The sequence below is a fragment of the Ictidomys tridecemlineatus genome, chromosome 16 (assembly GCF_052094955.1).
Source record: "Ictidomys tridecemlineatus isolate mIctTri1 chromosome 16, mIctTri1.hap1, whole genome shotgun sequence".
NCBI classification, from domain to species: domain Eukaryota; kingdom Metazoa; phylum Chordata; class Mammalia; order Rodentia; family Sciuridae; genus Ictidomys; species Ictidomys tridecemlineatus.
In genome coordinates this window covers 45,821,121-45,841,780 of record NC_135492.1, presented here as the reverse complement: position 1 = coordinate 45,841,780, position 20,660 = coordinate 45,821,121, and the positions used below count along the sequence as shown (strand labels likewise).

The window sequence follows — 20,660 nt, the reverse complement described above, 5'->3', positions numbered from 1 at the left end:
AAGACAACCTCGCGCCTTTAATCCTTGACCGCAAACACTGGCGTTTTTGTGCCCCGGATTTCTGAAATTCTTGGCTCAGGGACCCAAAGAGGGGGTAGTGGGGGTGGAACGGTGGACAACAGCTTGTAAAAAAAACAAAACAAAACAAAAAAACTTCCCAAAGCAGAAATTCAAGTCCCTCCCCGCTTCCCGGTCTCCTGTGTCACCTGGATTCAGGGTAAGGGACACAGCCACAGGAGAAAAGTCCCCAGGGGTTGGGAGCGCCCCGGGCTGGGTGTCCTGGGGGATCGCGAGCTGCAAGTCCGGCGGGCCCCGGAGGAGAGCCGACTTTGCAGCGGGGCCGCCCCGCAGGACGCCCCTCCCCCGTCCCCGCGCGCATCTATTTAGAGCCCAGCCCGGGAGCCCAGGGGATTCTGGTACTTGTAGTTCCTCCCAGGAGCCCTGGGCGCCGGCTCGACCAGGGACTCGGACTACATTGCCCAGGGAGCTTCCCGGCCTATATAAAGCGCCGGGAGCCGCTTCAAAGTGCAGTAACCATGTGGATGTTCTGCTGAAGCGTTTCCTCAAGCTTGCTGGGGTGGGAGGAGTGGAGGAGGAGGTGGTGGTGGAGGAGGTGGAGGCAGGGGGTGGAGAGAGAGAGAGAGAGAGAGAGAGAGAGAAGCGCACGCCGAGAGGAGGTGTGGGTGTTCCGCTTCCATCCTAACGGAACGAGCTCCCTCTTCGCGGACATGGGATTACCTAGCGGCTGCTAACCCCTCTCCTCGTCCTGCTCCCCCAAGTCGGAGTGGCTCCCTGGGCACCAAGGTAGAGGCTGGGGCCGGGCAGAGGGCGCGGGGAGTTGGCATCGGCTCCCCGGGCGCAGAAGTTTTTGCCCCGCTTTCTGGGAGTTCTTGCATGCACTTGGCATGTATGTGGGGGTTCTTTTACTGTCGGCAGTTTATTTGGAGGTCTCCTTTCAGGCTTTACAAAAACCCCAAACAAACCCAGATATCCTCCCTGGACTCCTGTGCCTGGCTTTTGAGGGCTCCCCATTCTGCACCGAAATGGCATTCCCCCAAGTTGGAAACTGTTGGAGCAGCTGCAGGAAATAGTTTTTTTTTTTTTTTTTTTGAGGGGGGTTGAGGGGGTGTCATAAGTGAGTCTGCTCAAGGAAGCGATCTTTCTAAAAATGTAGCCCTCGCGCTGCATGGTTAGGAGAATAATGCATGCGTGGGGGCCCCCGCGGGGAGGGTTTTTTTTTTTTTAAAAACGGAAGAAAACTGGGGGAGCGGTGAGGGCAGAAGTCTGGACTGAGCTCCTGCCCTATGAGGATGCGGGTTTCCGATACTTGTCGTCCGCGCGGGGAATCGAGTGCTTTGGGATCTACCAAACACTTGGCTTAGATCCAGCTTCATGCACGTTCGAAGTTTGTGCGTGCCCGGTCTCACTTGTCAGTTATGCCCTGGAAATAAACAAGCGAAGTTACCTGTAATCTTTGCCAGGTGATCCCACCAACCTTTCTGCCAAATTTGGAGGGGAGAGAGTCCTTCCAGAGAAGGGGTCTAAAGAAGGAAAACAGGTGAAATTAGGAGGAGCATTTCTGTTAAGAGACCCAGAGAGTTTCATACTCAGTGGTCTTTCTTTCTAAATATCTAGGCGCTGACTACCGAGAAGCAGGATTCGCATTCCTGGCTGGGCGTACTTTGGTAACAGAGTGCCTGACCCGGGGTCAGGTGAGTGTGGAAGCCTGAGTGCTGTAGTCAATAATGAGTTTTTGTTGTTAATCTGTTTAGTTTTCTCTAAGCAGTCATGGGAGTGGGGAGTAGGAAAGAAAGGTAACTCCATGGCTGGGTCTTCAAAATTTGTCACTGCCTTTACTGAGGGCTTTAGGGAAGCAGAGAGCTGGTGGATAGCCCTGCTTTGCACTATTTATTTATTTGTACTGCTGATTGAACCCAGAGGTGACTTCACTATTGACCCATATCCTCAGTCTTTTCTTTTTATTCTTTGTTTTGAGATGGGGTCTCCCGAAGTTGCTTAGGGTCTTGCTAAGTGGCTGAGACTGGCCTCAAACTTGCAAACCTCCTGCCTCGGCTTCCAAATGGCTGGGATTACAGGCGTGTAAAAGTGAAACAGCATGAAGGCTTTTGAGGGTGTAAAGCATTAAATGGAGCTATAAAGGGGGCAGGGGACACCGCTGACCTGAGAAGCAAGCTGATGTTTTAGATTCTGATGATTGCAGTGTGTTTCATCTGCCAAGATATGTAAGCAAAAATTTAATGCCTCTCTCTTTCAAAAACAGTCACTTTTTTTTTTTGTTAGTGTGAACATGTGTTTAATTAGAGTAGGTTGAATTCCAAGAAATGAAAGTGGTTGCTGGCAAGTTGAAAGAATTAGAACATTAAAATGAGAAGTTAGTTCTTGAAGAATACCCTGACTGAAACTACCTGCATGTCAAGGAATCTGATGTGTCTCTACTGTTTTGGTGCTTCTTGTGGGATAGGAGCCAGGGCAGCGTTTATCTGTAAACACAACAGCTCCTATTTTTTTTCCCCAAAATGGTCAGACTGCACTTCAGGCGAGGGAGGTCTCAACGGGTGCACGTACATCCCCATTGCTGCAGATTTGGCCGACAAAATTTTTTCTTCTGAAATGGTCTAGAGCAGGGTAAACAACAGGGCCATGGGGGTGGGGGGGCAGAGGGCGCCTGGGTCTTGGTAACTTCTTTAACATTCTAAATATTTAGCTGTTCCCTGGGCTACAATCTTTGGGCTTTTCTAATTAGAAAATAAAAGCCAGACGCTTCATTATAGCAGTATAGTGCTTTTGTTTCCTGTTGATAAGATCCTCAGGAGTGCTGGTGGAGTGAGAAGCATTTGGATGTGTAAGGTCTAGTTCATTCTTGGAGTTTAATTGACTCATGACTGTGTGCGAGCTCATAGGGCCAAAGACAAGGTAGAGTTCTTCCCTTCAGAGTGAGGTGCAGACAAGGAGAAACTGGTCCATAGACTGTCCACTACTAGATTGCTAAAATATCAAGACTGGCACTTTACGTTCTTGTAACCTAGATGCACAGCCATATGTCATGTGGCTCATATAGATATATATATCTATATCTATATCTATATCTTTACCTGTACCTTTAAGCCAGGTATGTAAAGAAAAGGTATAGAATGTGAAATTGCTCGGAAGCAACATGTGACCCCAAACATTGGAGCAGTATTGCAGGAGTGGCTGGGTGGGAGTAAACTGCTGTTAATGAAATATTCTTAAGTCATACCGATGATGAGCTAACTATACTTGGTAGAAGGAGGAAATGACATAGTCATAGATGGGGATAAAAGAGTGGATATTTGAGGAGGCCTTTAATAGTGGACAAGTTCATTTGGAAAACTATATGTCGAAAGTCAATCAGAGTACCACACAAAATCACCAGGAACATTGTCCACATTCAGCATTAGGCTTCTCTGAGGTCGATGTGTACCTGAGGTAGACATTTTTTGTTTTTGTGAGGGTGCTGAAATTGAACCTAAGGCCTTTCTCATGCTAGGCAAGTACTGAGCTACATCTCCAACCTTTTTTTTTTTTTTTTTTTTAATAAAAAAAAATTAAATTTAGGTACCGGGAATTGAACTCGGGAGCACTGAACCACTGAGTCATATCCCCAGCCCTTTTTGTATTTTATTTAGAGACAGGGTCTCACTGAGTTGCTAAGTGCCTTGCCATTTTTGAGGCTGGCTTTGAACTCATGATCCTCCTGCCTCAGCCTCCTGAGCTGCTGGAATTACAGGCGTGAGCGGCTCAACCCTTTTTATTTAAAGACAGGATCTCACTAAGTTGCCCAGGCTGGCCTGGAACTTGAAATCCTCCTGCCTTAGCCTCCCTAGTTACTGGGAATACAGAGTGCGCCACTGTGCCCACCTGAACTACATATTGATCATTTACATCAAGGTGTCCACGCAGGTTGAAAGGGTCAGGTGTTTCTCCATGTGGAGAATTTAAGAGTTTAAACCGCATTTAGTCTGATCTGTTAAATACTGGTCATTTCTCATCTACCCTCCAGTTTAGCTCGTCACCGGCTGCGCAGAATATTTCAGTTTTTCATCTCTTTCAAGTGTGCGTATTTGCGCATGTGAGTGTGCACATTGAAAGAACAACTTGTTCTTTGACCAATTCAGTTCAGTACATAAAATCTCATCAAGATTTTCTTTATCTTGCTGGGAAAGATCGTCATGTTCCAGATTAGTCTTCACATCAAGTCCGGTGAAAGTCTTTAAAGCTTGACAATAGTATCATCCATTTGAAATAGAATGGGTGTTTTTTTGGAGGGAGATGGATTTCTATTTTGTTTTTTCTTGGTGCTGGGGAATCGAACCCAGGGCCTCAGGCATAGGCGGGTAAGTGAGTGCTCTACTGTTGCACAAAATCTCCAGCCTGAGTGTCTTCTGTTGAAGACTGAGAGATGGGATGGTTGCTCGGAGGAGAATAGACTAGTTCTACAAGAAAGATCTGTGGCCTTTTCCCTTGAAGTATTTTCAGCTGAGGTAGATCTGGAGGAGAGACCGACTCTGCCTCTGATCCATGGAATACAACCCACTGACTTCCAGAGAAAAAACTCATGTGGCTTTTTAGCTCATTTATGATGAGCTCATGGAAATTCTGATTTTTTTTTTTTTTTTTACATGCAGCTCTTAAAAAACAAACCAAATGAAACAACAAACACCAAATATGAACGACAGGGAAAAAATTTTAAAAGTAGGCCTAAAGTTAGGTTTCTAGGTCAAGCTATCCTTGGATACGTCTAATTAAGGAGTCTACACAAGGCCACTGTCCCATGTCTTTTGCTGTTGGTTTGATCTTTTAAAACATTGCATTTGCAGGGTTTCTATGAACTAAAAGTGCTTTTATTTTTAAATTTTTTTTTTGAGAGAGAGAATTTTAATATTTATTTTTTAGTTTTCGGCGGACCAACATCTTTGTATGTGGTGCTGAGGATTGAACCCGGGCTGCACGCCTGCCAGGCCAGCACGCCACCACTTGAGCCACATCCCCAGCCCTGCTTCGCCCCCCCCCCCCTTTGCTGTTTTAAGTTTTGCTGTGGCTCTTTTGGTGACACTGTGATTAGGCTTGAAGTTAAAGGCACGAATGACACAATTTTTATGATTCCTTCTAATTGTCACCGTGTCTGTGGTTCCCGGATGATTGCTAATGAGGATCAGCTGAATATACAGCCGTCATCATCATCATCACCGGTTAGACTTTGAGATTCCCAAAACCCGGTAGAGTTTAATGAACTTGGTGTGGCGTTATCTATTTAGCAGATTCAAAAGCCTGTTAAAGTGGTTGGGATTCAAGCATTTTATTTGTTCAGCAGATTTTCTTGTGCATCTGCTATGTGCAAATCCCGTTGTTAGGATAGAGCAGTGAGAAAACAGTCCTGTCCCTAAGAGGTTAAGTTTTAGTTGGGGAGGGGGGAGTCAATTTAAATAAGCAGGTAATCGAGTATGATGGGTTAAGTGCTATGGAGAAAAATAAGAGAGGGTTAGGGGAACAGAAAATAACAAGCGTCAACAAGAATGAGGGGGATGCAAAGTGGCACAGCTTCCATGGAAAGTGGAATGGTGGGTCCTCAAAAAAGCTGAACATAGATCACCATGGAATGTGGCACTTCTACTCATAGGTGTGTATCTAAAAGAATTGAAAACCAGGGAGTTGAGCAGGTATCTGCACACCCTTGTTATCGGGAGTCTTATTCGTAGTAGTCAAAGGTTGGAACAACCCAAGTGTCTCATGATGGATGAGTGGATAAACAAAGTGTGTGTGGGTGCAGTGGAAGATTATTTAACCTTAAAAAAGAAGCAAATTCTGACATGTGCTACAACATGGATGTAACTTAAAGACATGATGATTTGATGAATTCAGCCAGACACACAAGGACCCAGACACATAACTCTATGATCCTGCTTACCTGGGGTACCTAGTAAGGTAGGAATCACAGAGCCAGAATATAGTGTGCTGATTGGGGCAGGGGGTGGGAGCGTTAGAAGGAAGGAGGGAGTTTGTTCAGTGGATACAGAGTTTCAGTTTGGAAAAATGATACAGTTGTGGAAGTGAGTGGCAGTGAGGTGAATGCACCACAGAATTGTGATCCTTAAAAGTGGAAAATTATGTGTGCTTTACCACAATAAAAAATAATAATAGCAACAACACAGGGAATGGTGGGGACAGCTAAGGGAGTACTTAGGTAGGGGTTGAGATCAGAAAGGGCTACTTTGGTGATGTGTGAGCAAGAGATTTGTTGAAGAAGGTCAACCAGTTAGCCGTGGAGCTATCTTGGAAAAAGGATACCTGTTAAGTCTAGGCAGCCTGTGCAAAGGCCCTGCAACAGGAGCAAGTGGGACCTGTTGAAGGCAGTGCAAGGGGGCCAGGGTGAGCACAGCTCAGGGATAGTGACAGGAGTCTGGGTAGGCAGGAGAGTCGAGGTCACCTGGTGAGAGGGCCAGATTCCTCAGGCCACCAGTGATTTCCTGAGGATTTCTAGCCCCTGAGAGAATTCTCAGTGTGGTTTTCAACATGGCTGGATTCCATCATCCTTTCCAAAGAGCCTCTGGAGAGGCCAGCAAGATCCCGTATCAGATGGGAACTCTCTAGGTGGGAAACCCAGACTTCAAGACTGTATGGTTACTCACATGACTTACCTGGGATTGAAATTCAGTTTAGTAGGAAAGGAATCTTTGTCGATAAGTAGGGAAACCTAATTTGGTTTGCACTTCAAATTTTTTTTTTTTACTTTTTATATTAAAAAATTTTTTTGTAGTTGTCGATAGACAAATGCCTTTATTTTATTTGTTTATTTTTATGTGGTGCTGAGGATCGAACCCAGTGCCTCATGCATGCTAGGCAAGCGCTCTACCACTGAGCCATAACCCCAGTCCTTGCACCTCAGATTCTAAGGATCTCATGGTAACACGGGGGGTTCGGCACAAGCCTTCTCTGCCCTCCTGCCACCCTATCTTCTGTCCAGTCTCATTTTAAGGTTACAAGAAGAAGACCACCATTGTGCTCTCCAACATTCCTGGGGAATAAGAAACTCCATATCAGTGACTCTTGCTTGTAACCCCAGTGGACATCTTCATAGGTGCAAACCTCAGACTGAGTTATTAGGGAAGAGACACACACACGTATTTATTGTAGTGCAACATTAGGAAGATAAGCAATGGGATAGCAACAGTTCCAACCATCCAAGACTAGGTTCCTGGCTTTCTCCTTATTATACACGTGTAAAAATTATGTGTGTATTTAAATTTCATAAAAAGGGACTCATTCAGTAGCTTCCGTATGGAAACTTATTTTCTGTACCCAGAACATCTTGAATACCTTCTTAATAGACATCTGTGACTTCATTTTTCTGAAAGTTGTGTGTCTTGCTGATGGGATTTCATCTGAATGATGGCAGGTATGAAATCCCTATGGTGGAAAAAAAAAATACATCATTCAGATCCATCACCACCGAGTGCAGCTTTTCTCACTTGCTTTATTCTGTTCTTTTCAGAAAAATAATTGGAAGATAAAACATTACTCATATGTTACTATCTTATCACAGAAGTCAAGGCTGTATTAAGTATCACATTTCTCATTTGTTCAAGTAAATTAATTCTGTGAGGTGATACCAGGGACTCTTTCCTATTTGCTTGCAACTAAAAGAAAAACTTGACCATAGGAAATTTTAAGACATGTGCCAGTAGCGAGTGGTCTCAGTATAATGAACCCTTTTTATTCATATGCATCCTGTACCCTCAGCCATGATCAATGGATGACCCGTCTTGTTATCTTCATACTTCTCTTGAGTCTTGGATTGCTTTGAAGCACACCCCAGACAGAGAAGTTCATCTGTATTTTAGTAGGTAACTTTGAGATTCTTTATGTAGACAGAAAAAAACACTTAACAAACCTACAGTTCTCTCATCCAAATGCTAACCAGGCCCCGCCTTGCTTAGCTTCCTAGATTTCAAAACCAATTTTAACTTTACTTGTAATTTTGTTAAAGACACATTTAATTTTAAATCGGACTTCTTGAAATTATATGCACATAGGTATAAAACACACACAAATAATAAGAGTGCATATAATTTAAGCTCATAGCAGTTTGAATTAATATCTAAGTAAATACACTTCAAATGGTTATCTCGGTTCATGTGTTTCCACTGCACCTCTTGTTTCCTATGCAGTTTGTAGTTGTGGATGAATAGACTGGGTTTTGTATTTTCCTATGGTTTAGATTTTACCGACTTCATTAGTATGATTTAGCTGTGTTTCTCTGTTCCCTGTGTTTGTTGTCATTTTGTAGTTAGATGTGTAGTCCTCATCAGAGTCAGGTCTTGTTTTTTTCTAAGTCTGCTTGGTAAGGTTTACTCGGGAATGATGTCACATTCACTCATAATGGATGTCTCCTATTTTGATGTTGGTGACTGCTCATTGCCTTAATCCACCAGTTTGTTTCAACTTATAAAACTCCTCATTCTTACTTGTCCTGTTTTCTTTATTAGTTAAAATACTTTGCCTGGCACGCTGGCGCACACCTGTAATACCATGCTGAGGGAGGAGGATCACGAGTTCAAAGCCAGCCTCAGCAAAAGCTAGGCTCTGTGCAACTCAGTGAGACCCTGTCTCTAAATACAATGCAAAATACTGCCCCTGAGGCATTAAAAAAAAAGGTTTTTTAAGAATAAATTTTCATGGGTACAATGGCACACACCTGTGATCACAGCAGCTCAGGAGGCTGAAGTAGGAGGATTGTGAGTTCAAAGGCAGCCTTAGCAACTCAGGAAGACCCTGTCTCTAAAGAAAATATTTTTTAAAAGGGCTGGGGATGTGGCTCATTGTTTAAACACTCCTTGGATTCAATCCTTGCTAACAACAAAAATAATAATAATAATAATAATAAATTGAAAAAAAATGTTCCACTGAGTTTTTGGTTATTCCAGGATAGAGTTCATATAGGAAAGATAAGACCACTGCTAAATCTCTTTTTTCAATATATATATCTTTATTTATTTTTATGTGGTGCTGAGGATTGAATCCCGGGCCTCGCAGGTGCTAGGTGGGTACTCTACCATTGAGCCACAACCCCAGCCACTTTTTTTTTTTTATATATATATTTTTAAATTGTCCATGGACTTTTATTTTATTAATTTATTTATATGTGGTGCTGAGAATCGAACCCAGTGCCTCACACATGCCAGGCAAGTGCTCTATCACTGAGCCACAACCCTAGCCCTGCTGAATCTCTTTATTTTAACAACTTGAAAGATACTGTGAAACGCCCCCCCCCTTTTTTTTTTTTTTGGTACCAGCAGTTGAACCCAGGGGTGCTTTACCACTGAGTTACATCCCTGAACCTTTTTGAGATAGCGTCTCACTAAGTTGCCCAGGCTGTCTCTGAACTTGTGATCCTCTTGCCTCACTTCCCGAATCTCTGGGATGATAGGTGTGCACCACCACACCCAGTTGGATACCATTAATTTTTAATGAAAACTGTAGCATGAACCCATAATGAATCCGTAGCATCTTCATGACTCTGGTTCCCAACTGAGGCTCATCTGGCAATATCTGGGAAGATATTTGGTGGTCACAGAAGATCTAGGTCGAGGATGCTGCTGGCATTTTATGTTTAGAGGCATGGGTAGCTACTCGATAGCAGACTGTTCAGCGTTTCCCTTTCCACAGGATCAGTAGTGCCACCGTTGAGAACCCTGCACTGAGGTGGCTGATGCGCGTGGTTATTTGTGAACATCATTGTGAACCATGCATTTAAACATGTGTTCTATGCTTTACTTTGTGTAGTTTCCCCCTCACCCCCTCCTTCCGGGTACCAGGGCTGAACTCAGGGTTAACCACTGAGCCACATCCCAGACCTTTTTATTTATTATTTTGAGACAGGGTCTCACTAAGTGGCTTAGGGCCTTGGTAAGTTGCTGAGGCTGGCCTCCAACTTCCGATTGTCCAGCCTCAGCCTCCCAAGTGGCTGGGATTACACTGTGTCATTATCTTGATTGAAGTTCACATTATTTGTCCTTGGTTAAGGAGAGGGATGTCACTCAAATTGGTTCCTGAGACTTTGGATACAGCCCTAAAGGTCTTCAGTATAATTCTTGCGTTGTATATGACAAGATATTCCAAGTTCATCTTCTGTATTTCTCAAATCAGCCATTTCATTAAGGGGCCCTCATTTTTTAAGAGAGAAATGGTATTTAGAGAGTTCTGCTTATCCAAGAGTGCAGACTCAAAGAAGAATACACCTAGTAGTGGTTCATTGACGAGGTTATAAGGCAGAGATTCTTAAAATATTATGTTATACATTAACCAAAACAAAACTCTGACTGGGCATGTGGTGTATACATGGAATCCTGGTGGCTCAGGAGACTAAGGCAGGAGGATCCCAAGTTTGAGGCCAGCCTCAGCAACTTAATGAGGCCCTAAGTAACTTAGACTCTGAAAATAAATTAATTAATAATTGAAGAAAAACCTGAATTGTTTTTCTTTGTAACTCCGGGGCTCAAGTGATCCTCTTTCCTTAGCCTCCCAGCTAGTGGGGACTATTGGCGTATTCCAATATGCTGTCAAACACCTAAACAGTTTTTTTTTTCTTTAATATCTTTTTTGTTGTAGATGAACATGATACCTTTATTTATTTTTATGTGGTGCTCAGGATCGAGTCCAGTGCCTCTCACATGCTAGGCAAGTGCTCTACCACTGAGCTACAGCCCCAGCCCCACCTAAACATTTTTAATGAAAGCATTTTCACAGAACATTTGGTACACCTTTGCCTGTTACAATTCTGACATAATCTCAACTTCCTTATTAATTGTCCTGAGTTTTAGTAGGAATGTTACCTTGTTCCACATGCTTGTTTGTCTAGTTGTGTCACACTTTGCTAAGAAGTAGGGAAATCCATTTCATGGGCCTTGATTGACTTTTTAAAGTGGATTAAATAGACTAGAAAGTATCAAAGAGTGTTGTGTTGATACAGGTTGAATATTCTTTACCTGAAATGCTTGGAACCCAAAGTGTTTTAGATTTCTGATTCTGGAGTACTCGCATACGTGTAATGAGATATATTGGGATGGGTCCTATGTCTTAAAATGAAATTCATTTAATTTCACATGCTCCTTATACACACAGCCTGAAGGTAATTTTATACAATATTTTAAATAATTTTGTGCATGAAACTTTGTTACAATGGTGTGGAATTTTCCAGTCCCGGCATCACATCATTGCTTGAACAACTTTGAATTCTGTAGCATTTCAGCTTCCGGCTTAAGCGCATTCAACCCATACTTAAAAAAGAATGGTGTATGTGGGGCTGGGGTTGTGGCTCAGTGGTAGAGTGCTTGCCTAGCACGTGTGAGGCCCTGGGTTTGATCCTCAGCAACACATAAAAGTAAATAAATAAAATAAAGGTTTAAAAAAAAAAGAATGCTGTACCTTTGGGGGAAAAAAAAATGAATGGTATATGTTGCAACAAAATATTCTCCCCCCTCCTTCTTCTCTCTCACCCACAGTGAACGTGGGGTTGTGATTTCAATATTTTTTTCTTACTGTGGGTTGCACACAAGAGTTCCAACAACACTGTGCTGCATCTGTGCTCCTCACTGTGCAATCCCAGGCCACCATTCCTGGCTTTCACCTAGGAACTTGTCAGCAGCTGCAGACTCTTCAGGCCCCACTGAGTCAGAACTGGAGGTTTCCGTGCCATCTCCAGGTGACAAGCTCACCCTTGAGATGCTGTGCCGGGGGATGCTTGCTTGCTTGCCTGGTGCTTTTCTAGTACTTGTCTTTTTATAGTTCCCTTGTTTTTTCGGGGCTGCCTCTCACCTGTTGAGACTGACCTTTGAACTTCGCCAGCAGCCTTCTCCTTTTCAGTGAAGTGGAAAGGGAGCCCAAAGCACAGCCCGAGAGGAGACTGAGCAGGGTGGTCAGGTTCCTCCCTGACCAAAATGGAAACTTCATATGTTTAGTGATGCTTTCATTGGCTGTTCAGGTAGCTGTGGAAAGACACGGCCACCTGGGGAACCTACGAGGGCTGTGAGATCTGTCTCTCACACACACACACACTACAACAACAACATCAGCAAAACAGCTGCATTTCAACCTGCTGTTTTCAGATACTGCGAGGAATGGGCAAGTTATGTTTTAGGACCTGTCTCGTCAGCCAGATTCATGGACTCGGTACTGTTAATTACTACTCATCAGGAAAATCTGAACATACGAGAAAATGATCACTAGCCTCCAAGTTCCTTGGTGGTCATTGGTTATTGGTTATTTGCATTTCAAGAAGAGTTTTTTTTATCTAGGAAGTGATTTTTGTTTTGCAAAAACAGCCAAGAAGCATCCCAGGCACCTATTTTCTTTTTCTTTTTTTTTTTTTTTTTAGAGAGTGAGAGAGAGGAGAGAGAGAGAGAGAGAGAGAGAATTTTTAATATTTATTTTTCAGTTCTCGGCGGATACAACATCTTTGTTTGTATGTGGTGCTGAGGATCGAACCCGGGCTGCACGCATGCCAGGCGAGCGTGCTACTGCTTGAGCCACATCCCCAGCCCCCAGGCACCTATTTTCTGAACGGAAAAACCTGATAGGACACCCAGACTGAGGGAGGTCCATCTTTTTGCTTTGTGGTGTGTCTATGCACATTCTGCCTGTTACTCTCTGCCTGCTGTGTTCTTCCACACCCTCTCTGATTGGCCATTGCCATGTCCTTCTGTTCCTTATGATGCAGCCCAAATGATTTCTCCTCTAAGAAGTTTCCTAATACTTGAAACTCTATTATTTGAAATTCCATAGCACTTGCACTTGATCTCTGTTTTTCTCAAGGACCTTCAAAAAAAAAATCCACAAGTGTACCTCGTCCATAGAAAGTACTCATAAAATATTTGTTGAAAGAAGTATTTTTTTTTTTTTAAATACTGAGGATTGAACTCAGGGGTACTTCGTTACTGAGCTATATCCTCAGCCCTTTCTTAAATATTGAGACAGGGCCTCACTAAGTTGCTCAAGACCTTGCTAAGTTTCTCACGCTGGCCTCGAACATGCTATCCTCCTGCCTCAGCCTCCACTGCTGGACAATGAAGTCATCTATATACATGTTTTTTCTCCTTTTGAAGATTGTAGGCTGTTTCTCAGAGGAATCTAATTTTTTCTCTCTGCTGATGAAATGTTTCTTTTGTTGGCATTTGGCTTTCAAAAGCCCCTTTGCTATGGATAGCAATGTGGGGACCAGGTAGAGTGGTGTTAAGCTATTCTTTTTGATGTGTTTTGAGATGTTGCTCAGTACCACTCTCTAGGGCATGTGTGGCTTTGGGGAGTTGTCAGTGTTAATAACAGGGGAGGGAATGAGTGCCGGGCTGCAGGATGCAGACTCCTGGGCCCCCATCGTCGACTGCTTTGTGGGTACAGGCAAAACCAGAACATCTGTGTGCCTGTTTCCTTTTCTGTAGACGAGGTACAAAAACACCTGCTTCGGGTCATTGGTGCCAAGATGTATAGTGATAAATGTTTGCAAAAGATCTTAGAGGAAAACAACAAAGAAAGCTAAATCTGTGCACTAAATCTGTGCGCCACATCAGTGGCTCTCCACCAGGGCGGTGGTTCTGCCCTCCAGGGGACGTTTGGCATTGTCAGGGGACTTTCTGTGGCCCTATCCGGGGAACTAGGTGGAGTGCTGCTGGCATCCAGTAGGTAGAGGCCAGGGAGACTGCTCAGCACACTTCAGTAAACAGAAGTTTCCCCACGACCAAGAACTAGGGCTCCAAAGTGTCAATAGTGGCAGGGTTGAGAAACTGTCCTGGAGTTGATTTTTATCTTTCTGAGGACATTGACCTAATTGGATTTACTGGCTTTTTGTGGTTTAGGCAGAAGGGTATCTTCTTAGACTGAGGTGGACTTAAACTTTCTTTCCTTTTTATTTATTTATATATATATTTTTTTTGTGGTTTTGGGGGTTAAACCCAAGAGTGCTCTACCACTGAGCAACATCCCTGACCTTTTTATATTTTGTTTTGAGATGGTCTCTCACTAAGTTTCTGAGGCTAGCCTCGAACTTGCCATCCTCCCTCTTCAGCCTCCCAAATAGCTGAGACTGTAGACATGAGCCATTGTACCTCCCTTTTTTTTTTAAAAGAAGCTCTCTATCTCTATTTAAAAAAAATTTTTTTTTAGTTGTTTATGGACATTTGTTTATTTATTTATATGTGGTGCTGAGAATCGAACCCAGTGCCTCACACATGCTAGGCAAGCGCTCTACCACTGAGCCCCAGCCCCAGCTCTCTGTACCTTGCTTTTTAAACAAAAAAATAAACATCCTCTTCCCTCCTCCCACAAGCACTGGCCTTGGTGTGTGGAGCCCTGTGGTATTGGACTAGGTCTCACCACTAATGGACCGTGTGACCTGTAAGAAATCACTGGACCTCAACTTGGTTGGTTGGTTGGTTTTTTCCACCTATAAAATGAGGAATTTTGGCTCAGTGCTGTCTACCCACCAAATCTTAAGGTTGTCTTAGTGGCTAGTTTTGAGCTTTTGATTGGCTTCTCTTACTTTGGTTCTGAGAAGTTAAGAGCAGATGTCGGTTTGGGCATCTTTTTCAAGGAATAACTTCTGGCAGGAGGTGTCATCTGTTATGGGAACAGACTACTTAGCAGACATGTATGTGAATAAAAGTAGCTTTGTGTGTCTGGGTGTGTGAGCGTGTGTGTGTGTTTAAGGAGCAACACTGAAGGTAGAGAATCGCTCTGAACTTGAGATTTACAGCGGCTGTTTCTGAGATTGTCATAAAGGGCTCTGCTTGAAGCCGAAAGTTCTGACTTCCTTTCCGACTGGCTGAAAACGAAAGCAGAATATGATGTGTGCTCTGAGAGAAGGGGTTTTTCACCATAGAACCAGTTATGTCGTGGTGGGGACGGGCTGTGTTTCTCAGGATGGTCTGATTGGCAGCTAATGGGACGAGAAGGCCCAGGAGAGGGCTGCGTGTGGGTGTGTCTGGTGTGAAGAGGGTGGCACCGTGTCCAGCCCAAAAATGTCCTGCTGCCGATCCTCATTTCATAAAGCAGATGATATTGTCCAAGCATCTCTACTCAAAAGGAAGTTCTGAAATTAACCCCGAGGGAGCCTAGCAGCAGAAGCCAATGCTATCAAAAGGAAAACCTTTTTCTCAATCTTGAACGAGTCCAGCATAAATGTGTTGGGTTTGCGCTACCCTGTATTTACAGCTTATGCCCATATATGTACCTGGGCGAGGGCGACTTAAGGAGACTTGTGCTCCTCCAGAGGGAGCTTCCTTGGCCCCTTCCCTGGAGGTTGGTCAGACGCCAGTGGGTCTTCCTTCTCCTGGGCATGCTTTTATTTTCTCTTTGAAAGACTTCATGGTTTGTCTGCTCTGCCCGTCATGAACCCGCCCCAGTGGCAGATGCTCCACCCCAAAGTGAAGTGGCACCTTTTAGTGTGGATCCTTATCTGCAGTTCTCAGGGGCCAGCTGCCTGATAGCCTTCGGATCCCCAGGTACTTTTAAGCCTTCATGCCTGAGCCCCTGTCTGTGATCGCTAATGTTAAAGAACCTTTTTGATTTTGTTATTTTTAAAGCAAGCAGTAATCAAAACCAGCACTAAAGGACTTTGCCAGGGGCCCTTAGTGTTGCAGAGGATGCGTTAGAATGGAGAGGCCAAGATAGAAAGGATGGACCTTTACTAGCTACATGTTTCCATAGAAGAAAGACTGTCTACCTGCAGGGTGCTTGGGGCCAGGCGGCAGAGCAGTGCTCCCTGAGTGGCATGCAGGCTCCTGTTCCTCACCTGGCTGTGCTTTGGTGGCTCTGGTTCTGTTAGAAGGAGAACATTCCAGCTTAATGCATCTTATAATGGGTCCCTTTTCTAATTGCACCCACTTGGACTGGCTGGTGGATAGGGATGATCCTCAGCTGACTATGAACCCTGAGATGTTTGGAAAGAGTAGTTTATGAGAACAGAAGACAGAGCAGGTGAGAAGGTAGAGTGATGGCGACCAGGAGGAACTTGCTTTCTTGGACTTCCTGTGTGCTGAACGTGCACATCACCTTCTCTCATTTAACCCTCAGCATAACTCCAGGAGGCAGCCCCTCTTCATCTCCATTTCATAGCAGAGAAGTTGCAGGCCAGAAAGGAAGTACATCGGTCAAGGCCACGAACTGTCCATCTCTCTCTTAGAATAAAAGGAAACCTGTGTTCAGCATGCCCAAGGACTGGGCACCATCTCCAACACAAAGCAATAAAATAAGGTGGCAAACATTTCAGGCCTTTTTAAGTTGCCTGGTGAAGTTCTCTGGCCCCGGCTTCCCTCTTCTCTGACCTTACTTTGTACCTTCTTGCTTTCTTCATCAATTCTGCAGACTCTGTGGCCAGCCCTCTTTCTTGAACTTGCCAAGATCTTGCAAAGCCTCTGCCTTTGGGTCTTTGGACTAGCTGTATCTTCTGTCACAATGCTCTTTTGCCTGAAAATTTTTTTTTTTAAATTTGCATAACTTTCTTTGTTTTGACCTTCAGATCTTAGCCTAAATGTCTCATCTAGTTTTTGTTTCTTTCTCCTGACCAGCCAAAATTAAGTTGGTGCTCAATCACCCCATTTTAATTTTTTGTATCTACTTCTCATATCTGATCTGCCTTTCTTGTTTTAGCTGGTCTATTTGCTGTCTGTCTGCCTTCCATAGTATAGGAGGGCAGGGACCTTTTCTGGTTTTACCCTGTATCCCCAGCTACTGCAACAGTGACAGCACTTGGCAGAGATCAGTACGTGTGTTGGATAAAACAGAAGATGTAAGTTTCATATTGAGGGTCCCACTCTCTAAACCCCTGGCTGTTTAGTTTTATGTTTTGTATTTTCCTGTAGCTAATTTTTCCTATTTGAACAGTATGAGTCCTAAGCACTCGGCCATTGCTAGAGCAAATCCCAGAGGAAAGTTCATAGCAGTGTTTTTTTTTTTGTTTTTTTTTTTTAAATAAATATTTATTTTGTAGTTTTCGGTGGACACAACATCGTTATTTTATTTTTTTATGTGGCGCTGAGGATTGAACCCAGCGCCCTGTGCATGCCAGGCGAGTGCGTTACCGCTTGAGCCACATCCCTAGCCCCATAGCAGTGTTTTTCAAACATTTGGATCTCAGGATCTCTTCACATAATTAAAAAACTATTGAGGAACCTCAAAAAAATGTTAATTTTTACATTAGAAATTAACAACACTGTAACTGAGAAAACTCCTGACCAGTTAACTTAGTAACATTTCTCTTGAAAAATAATATTTAAAGTTTTGAGATGAATGACATCATTTTACATTTTTGCAAATAGTCGTAAGGTCTGGCTGAATCAAGGATTCGCCCAGTGCATATCTGAACTGCTTTCCGTGTGTCATGACAGTCTTGCAACCCCTGGAAAAAACTCCACTGTATGTGTGTAAGACACTGAACAAAAAGGCGGATACCGTCTCGGTGGTTTTTAGGAAAAGAGTTTTGACCTTGAAATTCCCCTGAAGGAGTCCCAGGAAGCTCATGGAGAGCCACTGGCTCTTGGGATCCATGGGTCATTAGAAGGCTGGATGGCGGCATGGAACAGGTGAGAGGGAGAAGCTGAAGGCTTTAGTGGCAGGGTGCAGCTGAATGTCCCTGTGTCTGGATATTGTATCAGATCTTTGTTCAGGAATAAATGTACAAGCAATGCTTTTTAGCTATTTTTGCAAAATTAAAAAAAAAAAAAACTTTCCAGCTAAATCTCCCTTAAAATATAAAGGAACACAGAGAACTTGAATGCCGATGATACTGGTCTCGTGTTCATCTCTTTCTCTCTTTTTTTTTTTTTTTAAAGAGAGTGAGAGAGAGGAGAGAGAGAGAATTTTTAATATTTATTTTTAGTTTTCGGCAGACACAACATCTTTGTTGGTACGTGGTGCTGAGGATCGAACCCCGGGCCGCACGCATGCCAGGCGAGCGCGCTACCGCTTGAGCCACATCCCCAGCCCCAATGTTCATCTCTTTCTCATAGCAAGATCATACCAAGCAGCCTAGATGTTCTGCAGTGGGAGGGGACATGAGAAAATGATGGAGCATGGGTTCCTCGCTGTGAGAATAGCAGCTTCAAGTGTAAATTCCCTGATGGCTGTTACTCTGCTGTCCCTCCAAAGTTCTTCTTAGAGCTTTTGGTCTCAGGTGAGGTGGGTCCTTCTTCTGAAATGAGGTCCTCTCACAGCTGCTTTGCACTTGGGTGTCTGTTACAACCCGTGTGGTAGGAATCCAGGTGAAAACTCTATAACAGAGGACATAGCCACACGAGCCAGCTTGACTGTTTAAGAGGGGTTAATGATTCCCATTCGGGCCTCTGGAGACTATGTCTTGGCTGAGATACGACTTTCTCTGGTCATTGGGCCCTAAAGCACTCATGAAAAGCTTGGTAGTCAGGAAAGGATGCAGACTCCCAGGCCTGCCCCATTTCTGAAAGCCAGACTGCTCATCCACAATGGCTAGGTGCCTTCATCTGAATTGAAGGAAGGAAGCTTGCCTCTTGGTGGATTTCTACAGGTCTGTGGCTTTGAGGTCCTGGAGCTGGCTCTAAGTCATCTTACCATTTCTCCCTCATCTGTCCACCTTTAAAGATGAAGTGACACGTGATACCTTAGGTAATGTCTTAGTTAATGAAAGTGTTCTAATTTAGTCTCAGTTTCAGGAGTTCCTAAACTTTTAAATGCTGCATGGTGTGTAGGCGAAAGTTAAAAAGTTTTTTTTCCCCCCTTAGGAAAATGAATATAATGTAATTAACGTGTGTGCAGGAGAAATAAAAGATGAGAAAAAGTACAATAAGTGAGTTTTCTGCCACAGTCAAAGCTTTTAGGGGAAAAAAAATTTCCAAAACCTATCTTGAGCTGTTTAAAAATTAAATGAAGCATTTCTTTTGCAGCAAAGCTATGCTTCTGCCCATTTATAACACCACAATGGGAAAGAGTCTAAATAATTGAATTATCATCCCTTTGAAGATGTTCCCACCCTCCCCACCCCCTGCAGGGGACCCAGTTTGATGTTAAAAGAGGGAGTTGGGTTGTGAATTTGGGTACCAGAAAACTACAAGGACCTGGGCCATGCTGTCCCAAGACTAGCTACCTCATGGGCGTCCAGAAGATCCAGAGGTTTCTGGGGTCCATGTTGTCTTAGGGTCAATTTCTAGCAAGTAAGAAATGTAGATCAAGCATAGGAATCACAAGGTAAAGGCAGAGGTGAGTGAAAACTTTGAAGCAACAGAGTAAATGTTTTCATTTCAGTCTTATTCGAGAGTACAAAAATGAACTCTTAGTAAGGTTCAGGCATGGCATTGAGCATGTGATGGTGGTAGTTGATACTTCATCATAAACCCAGGAGAGGTGAAGGATCACCCCCATTCCACCCTACATATAAGGGTGGTAAGGTTCAGAGAGGCTCTCAAAGTTGTTTAAGGACACACAGCTGGTAGATGATGAAGCTGAGAGTCACACTCAGGGTTCTGAGTCTGTGTCTCTGGGTATGCACACTTGTCAGCATTCATAAGCCATTTTAGAAGGATGGAGGGGATGGCCAATGGTGTTAGTGTGTTAGTCAGCTTCTCTTCTCCACTGATGGGAATGGTGTTAGTCAGCTTTTCCTTGCTGTGACTAAAATACCCCATGAGAACAACTTAAAGGAAGTATACTTTTCTTTTGGATCATGAGTTTCAGAAGTTTAATCCATGGTAGGCCAGCTCCATTGTTCTGGGCCAAGGTGGAGCAGAGCAAAATGGCGGAAGGTTGTGGTACAGAAGTGAAGCTCTGCTCATGGCAGCTGGAAGTGGAGAGGGAGGAGAGGAGAAGGGACGGGGCCACAGGGAAGATGCACCCTTCCAGGTCTCGGCCCCCAGTGACCCACCACCTACCCCGCCCTGCCTGCCTACCGTCCCCACCAGTCCATGTATTCAGACTTGGATGGACTGCTGAGGTCACAGCTCTCCCAGTCCCGTCACTTCTCCGGTGACTATTCCTGCATCTACAGGAGACTTTCGAGCACAGCCCAGATCCGAATCATAACAAGGACGAAAGTTGGAGTAGCTTTCCAGGGGTGAAATTTAAGAATTTTTGTTCTTGCTCCCATATTTCTCAGAAATTTGCTAAAAAAAAGGCCGGTAGGCTTCCGTTCTCTGTCCTCGATTCAGTGACGTTCAACTTGGCTTTTAATTTGCTTTAGAAAACAGACTCCTAAAAAAAAGTCTCAACTCACTTAGGCGGTAGATAGGCTGGTACTACTGTTCCATTGAAACCAGGCTTGGGGGCTGGCTTGGTGCAGGCGCTAGGAAGATGACACCAGTCCCTGCCCTCTCGGGTTTGTAGTCAGTGGAGAAGAGAAGTAGGTCAGCAAAGAAGTGAATAAGGCCACGCTGGGACAGTGGTAGTGGAGACAGAGTGGGCTTCCTAGAGGTGGTGACATCAAACTGGGGCTATAAAGATGAGCGGGAGTTAGGGAGAAGTCGTGTTGGCATAGGAGGGAGAGAAAGCTCTAATGCCTTGGGGACAGTGTGTGCAAAGCCCAGGGAACAGAGAAGCATCCAGCATGTTGAGGGGGCCTTGGAGTATAGAGGGTGGAAGGGAAGTAGAGAGATGAGGAGCCAGAGGTG

At 44.1% G+C, this 20,660-nt stretch overlaps 1 protein-coding gene across 18 annotated transcripts in view; it reads left to right on the top strand.

The window, feature by feature from the left end:
• The first annotated feature begins 631 nt into the window (after nt 1-631).
• Nucleotides 632-20,660, top strand: part of Itpr1 (inositol 1,4,5-trisphosphate receptor type 1) — a 301,702-nt gene continuing 281,673 nt past the window's right edge. For 13 of the 18 annotated variants that reach the window (XM_078033553.1, XM_078033547.1, XM_078033552.1 and 10 more), the window contains exons 1-2: nt 633-804; nt 1,636-1,712. The gene's annotated coding sequence lies outside the window, so the exon portion shown is untranslated. Of the gene's footprint in view, nt 805-1,635; nt 1,713-20,660 lie in introns of all 18 variants that reach the window. The other 5 variants (XM_078033557.1, XM_078033556.1, XM_078033549.1 and 2 more) reach the window with 3 other exon arrangements.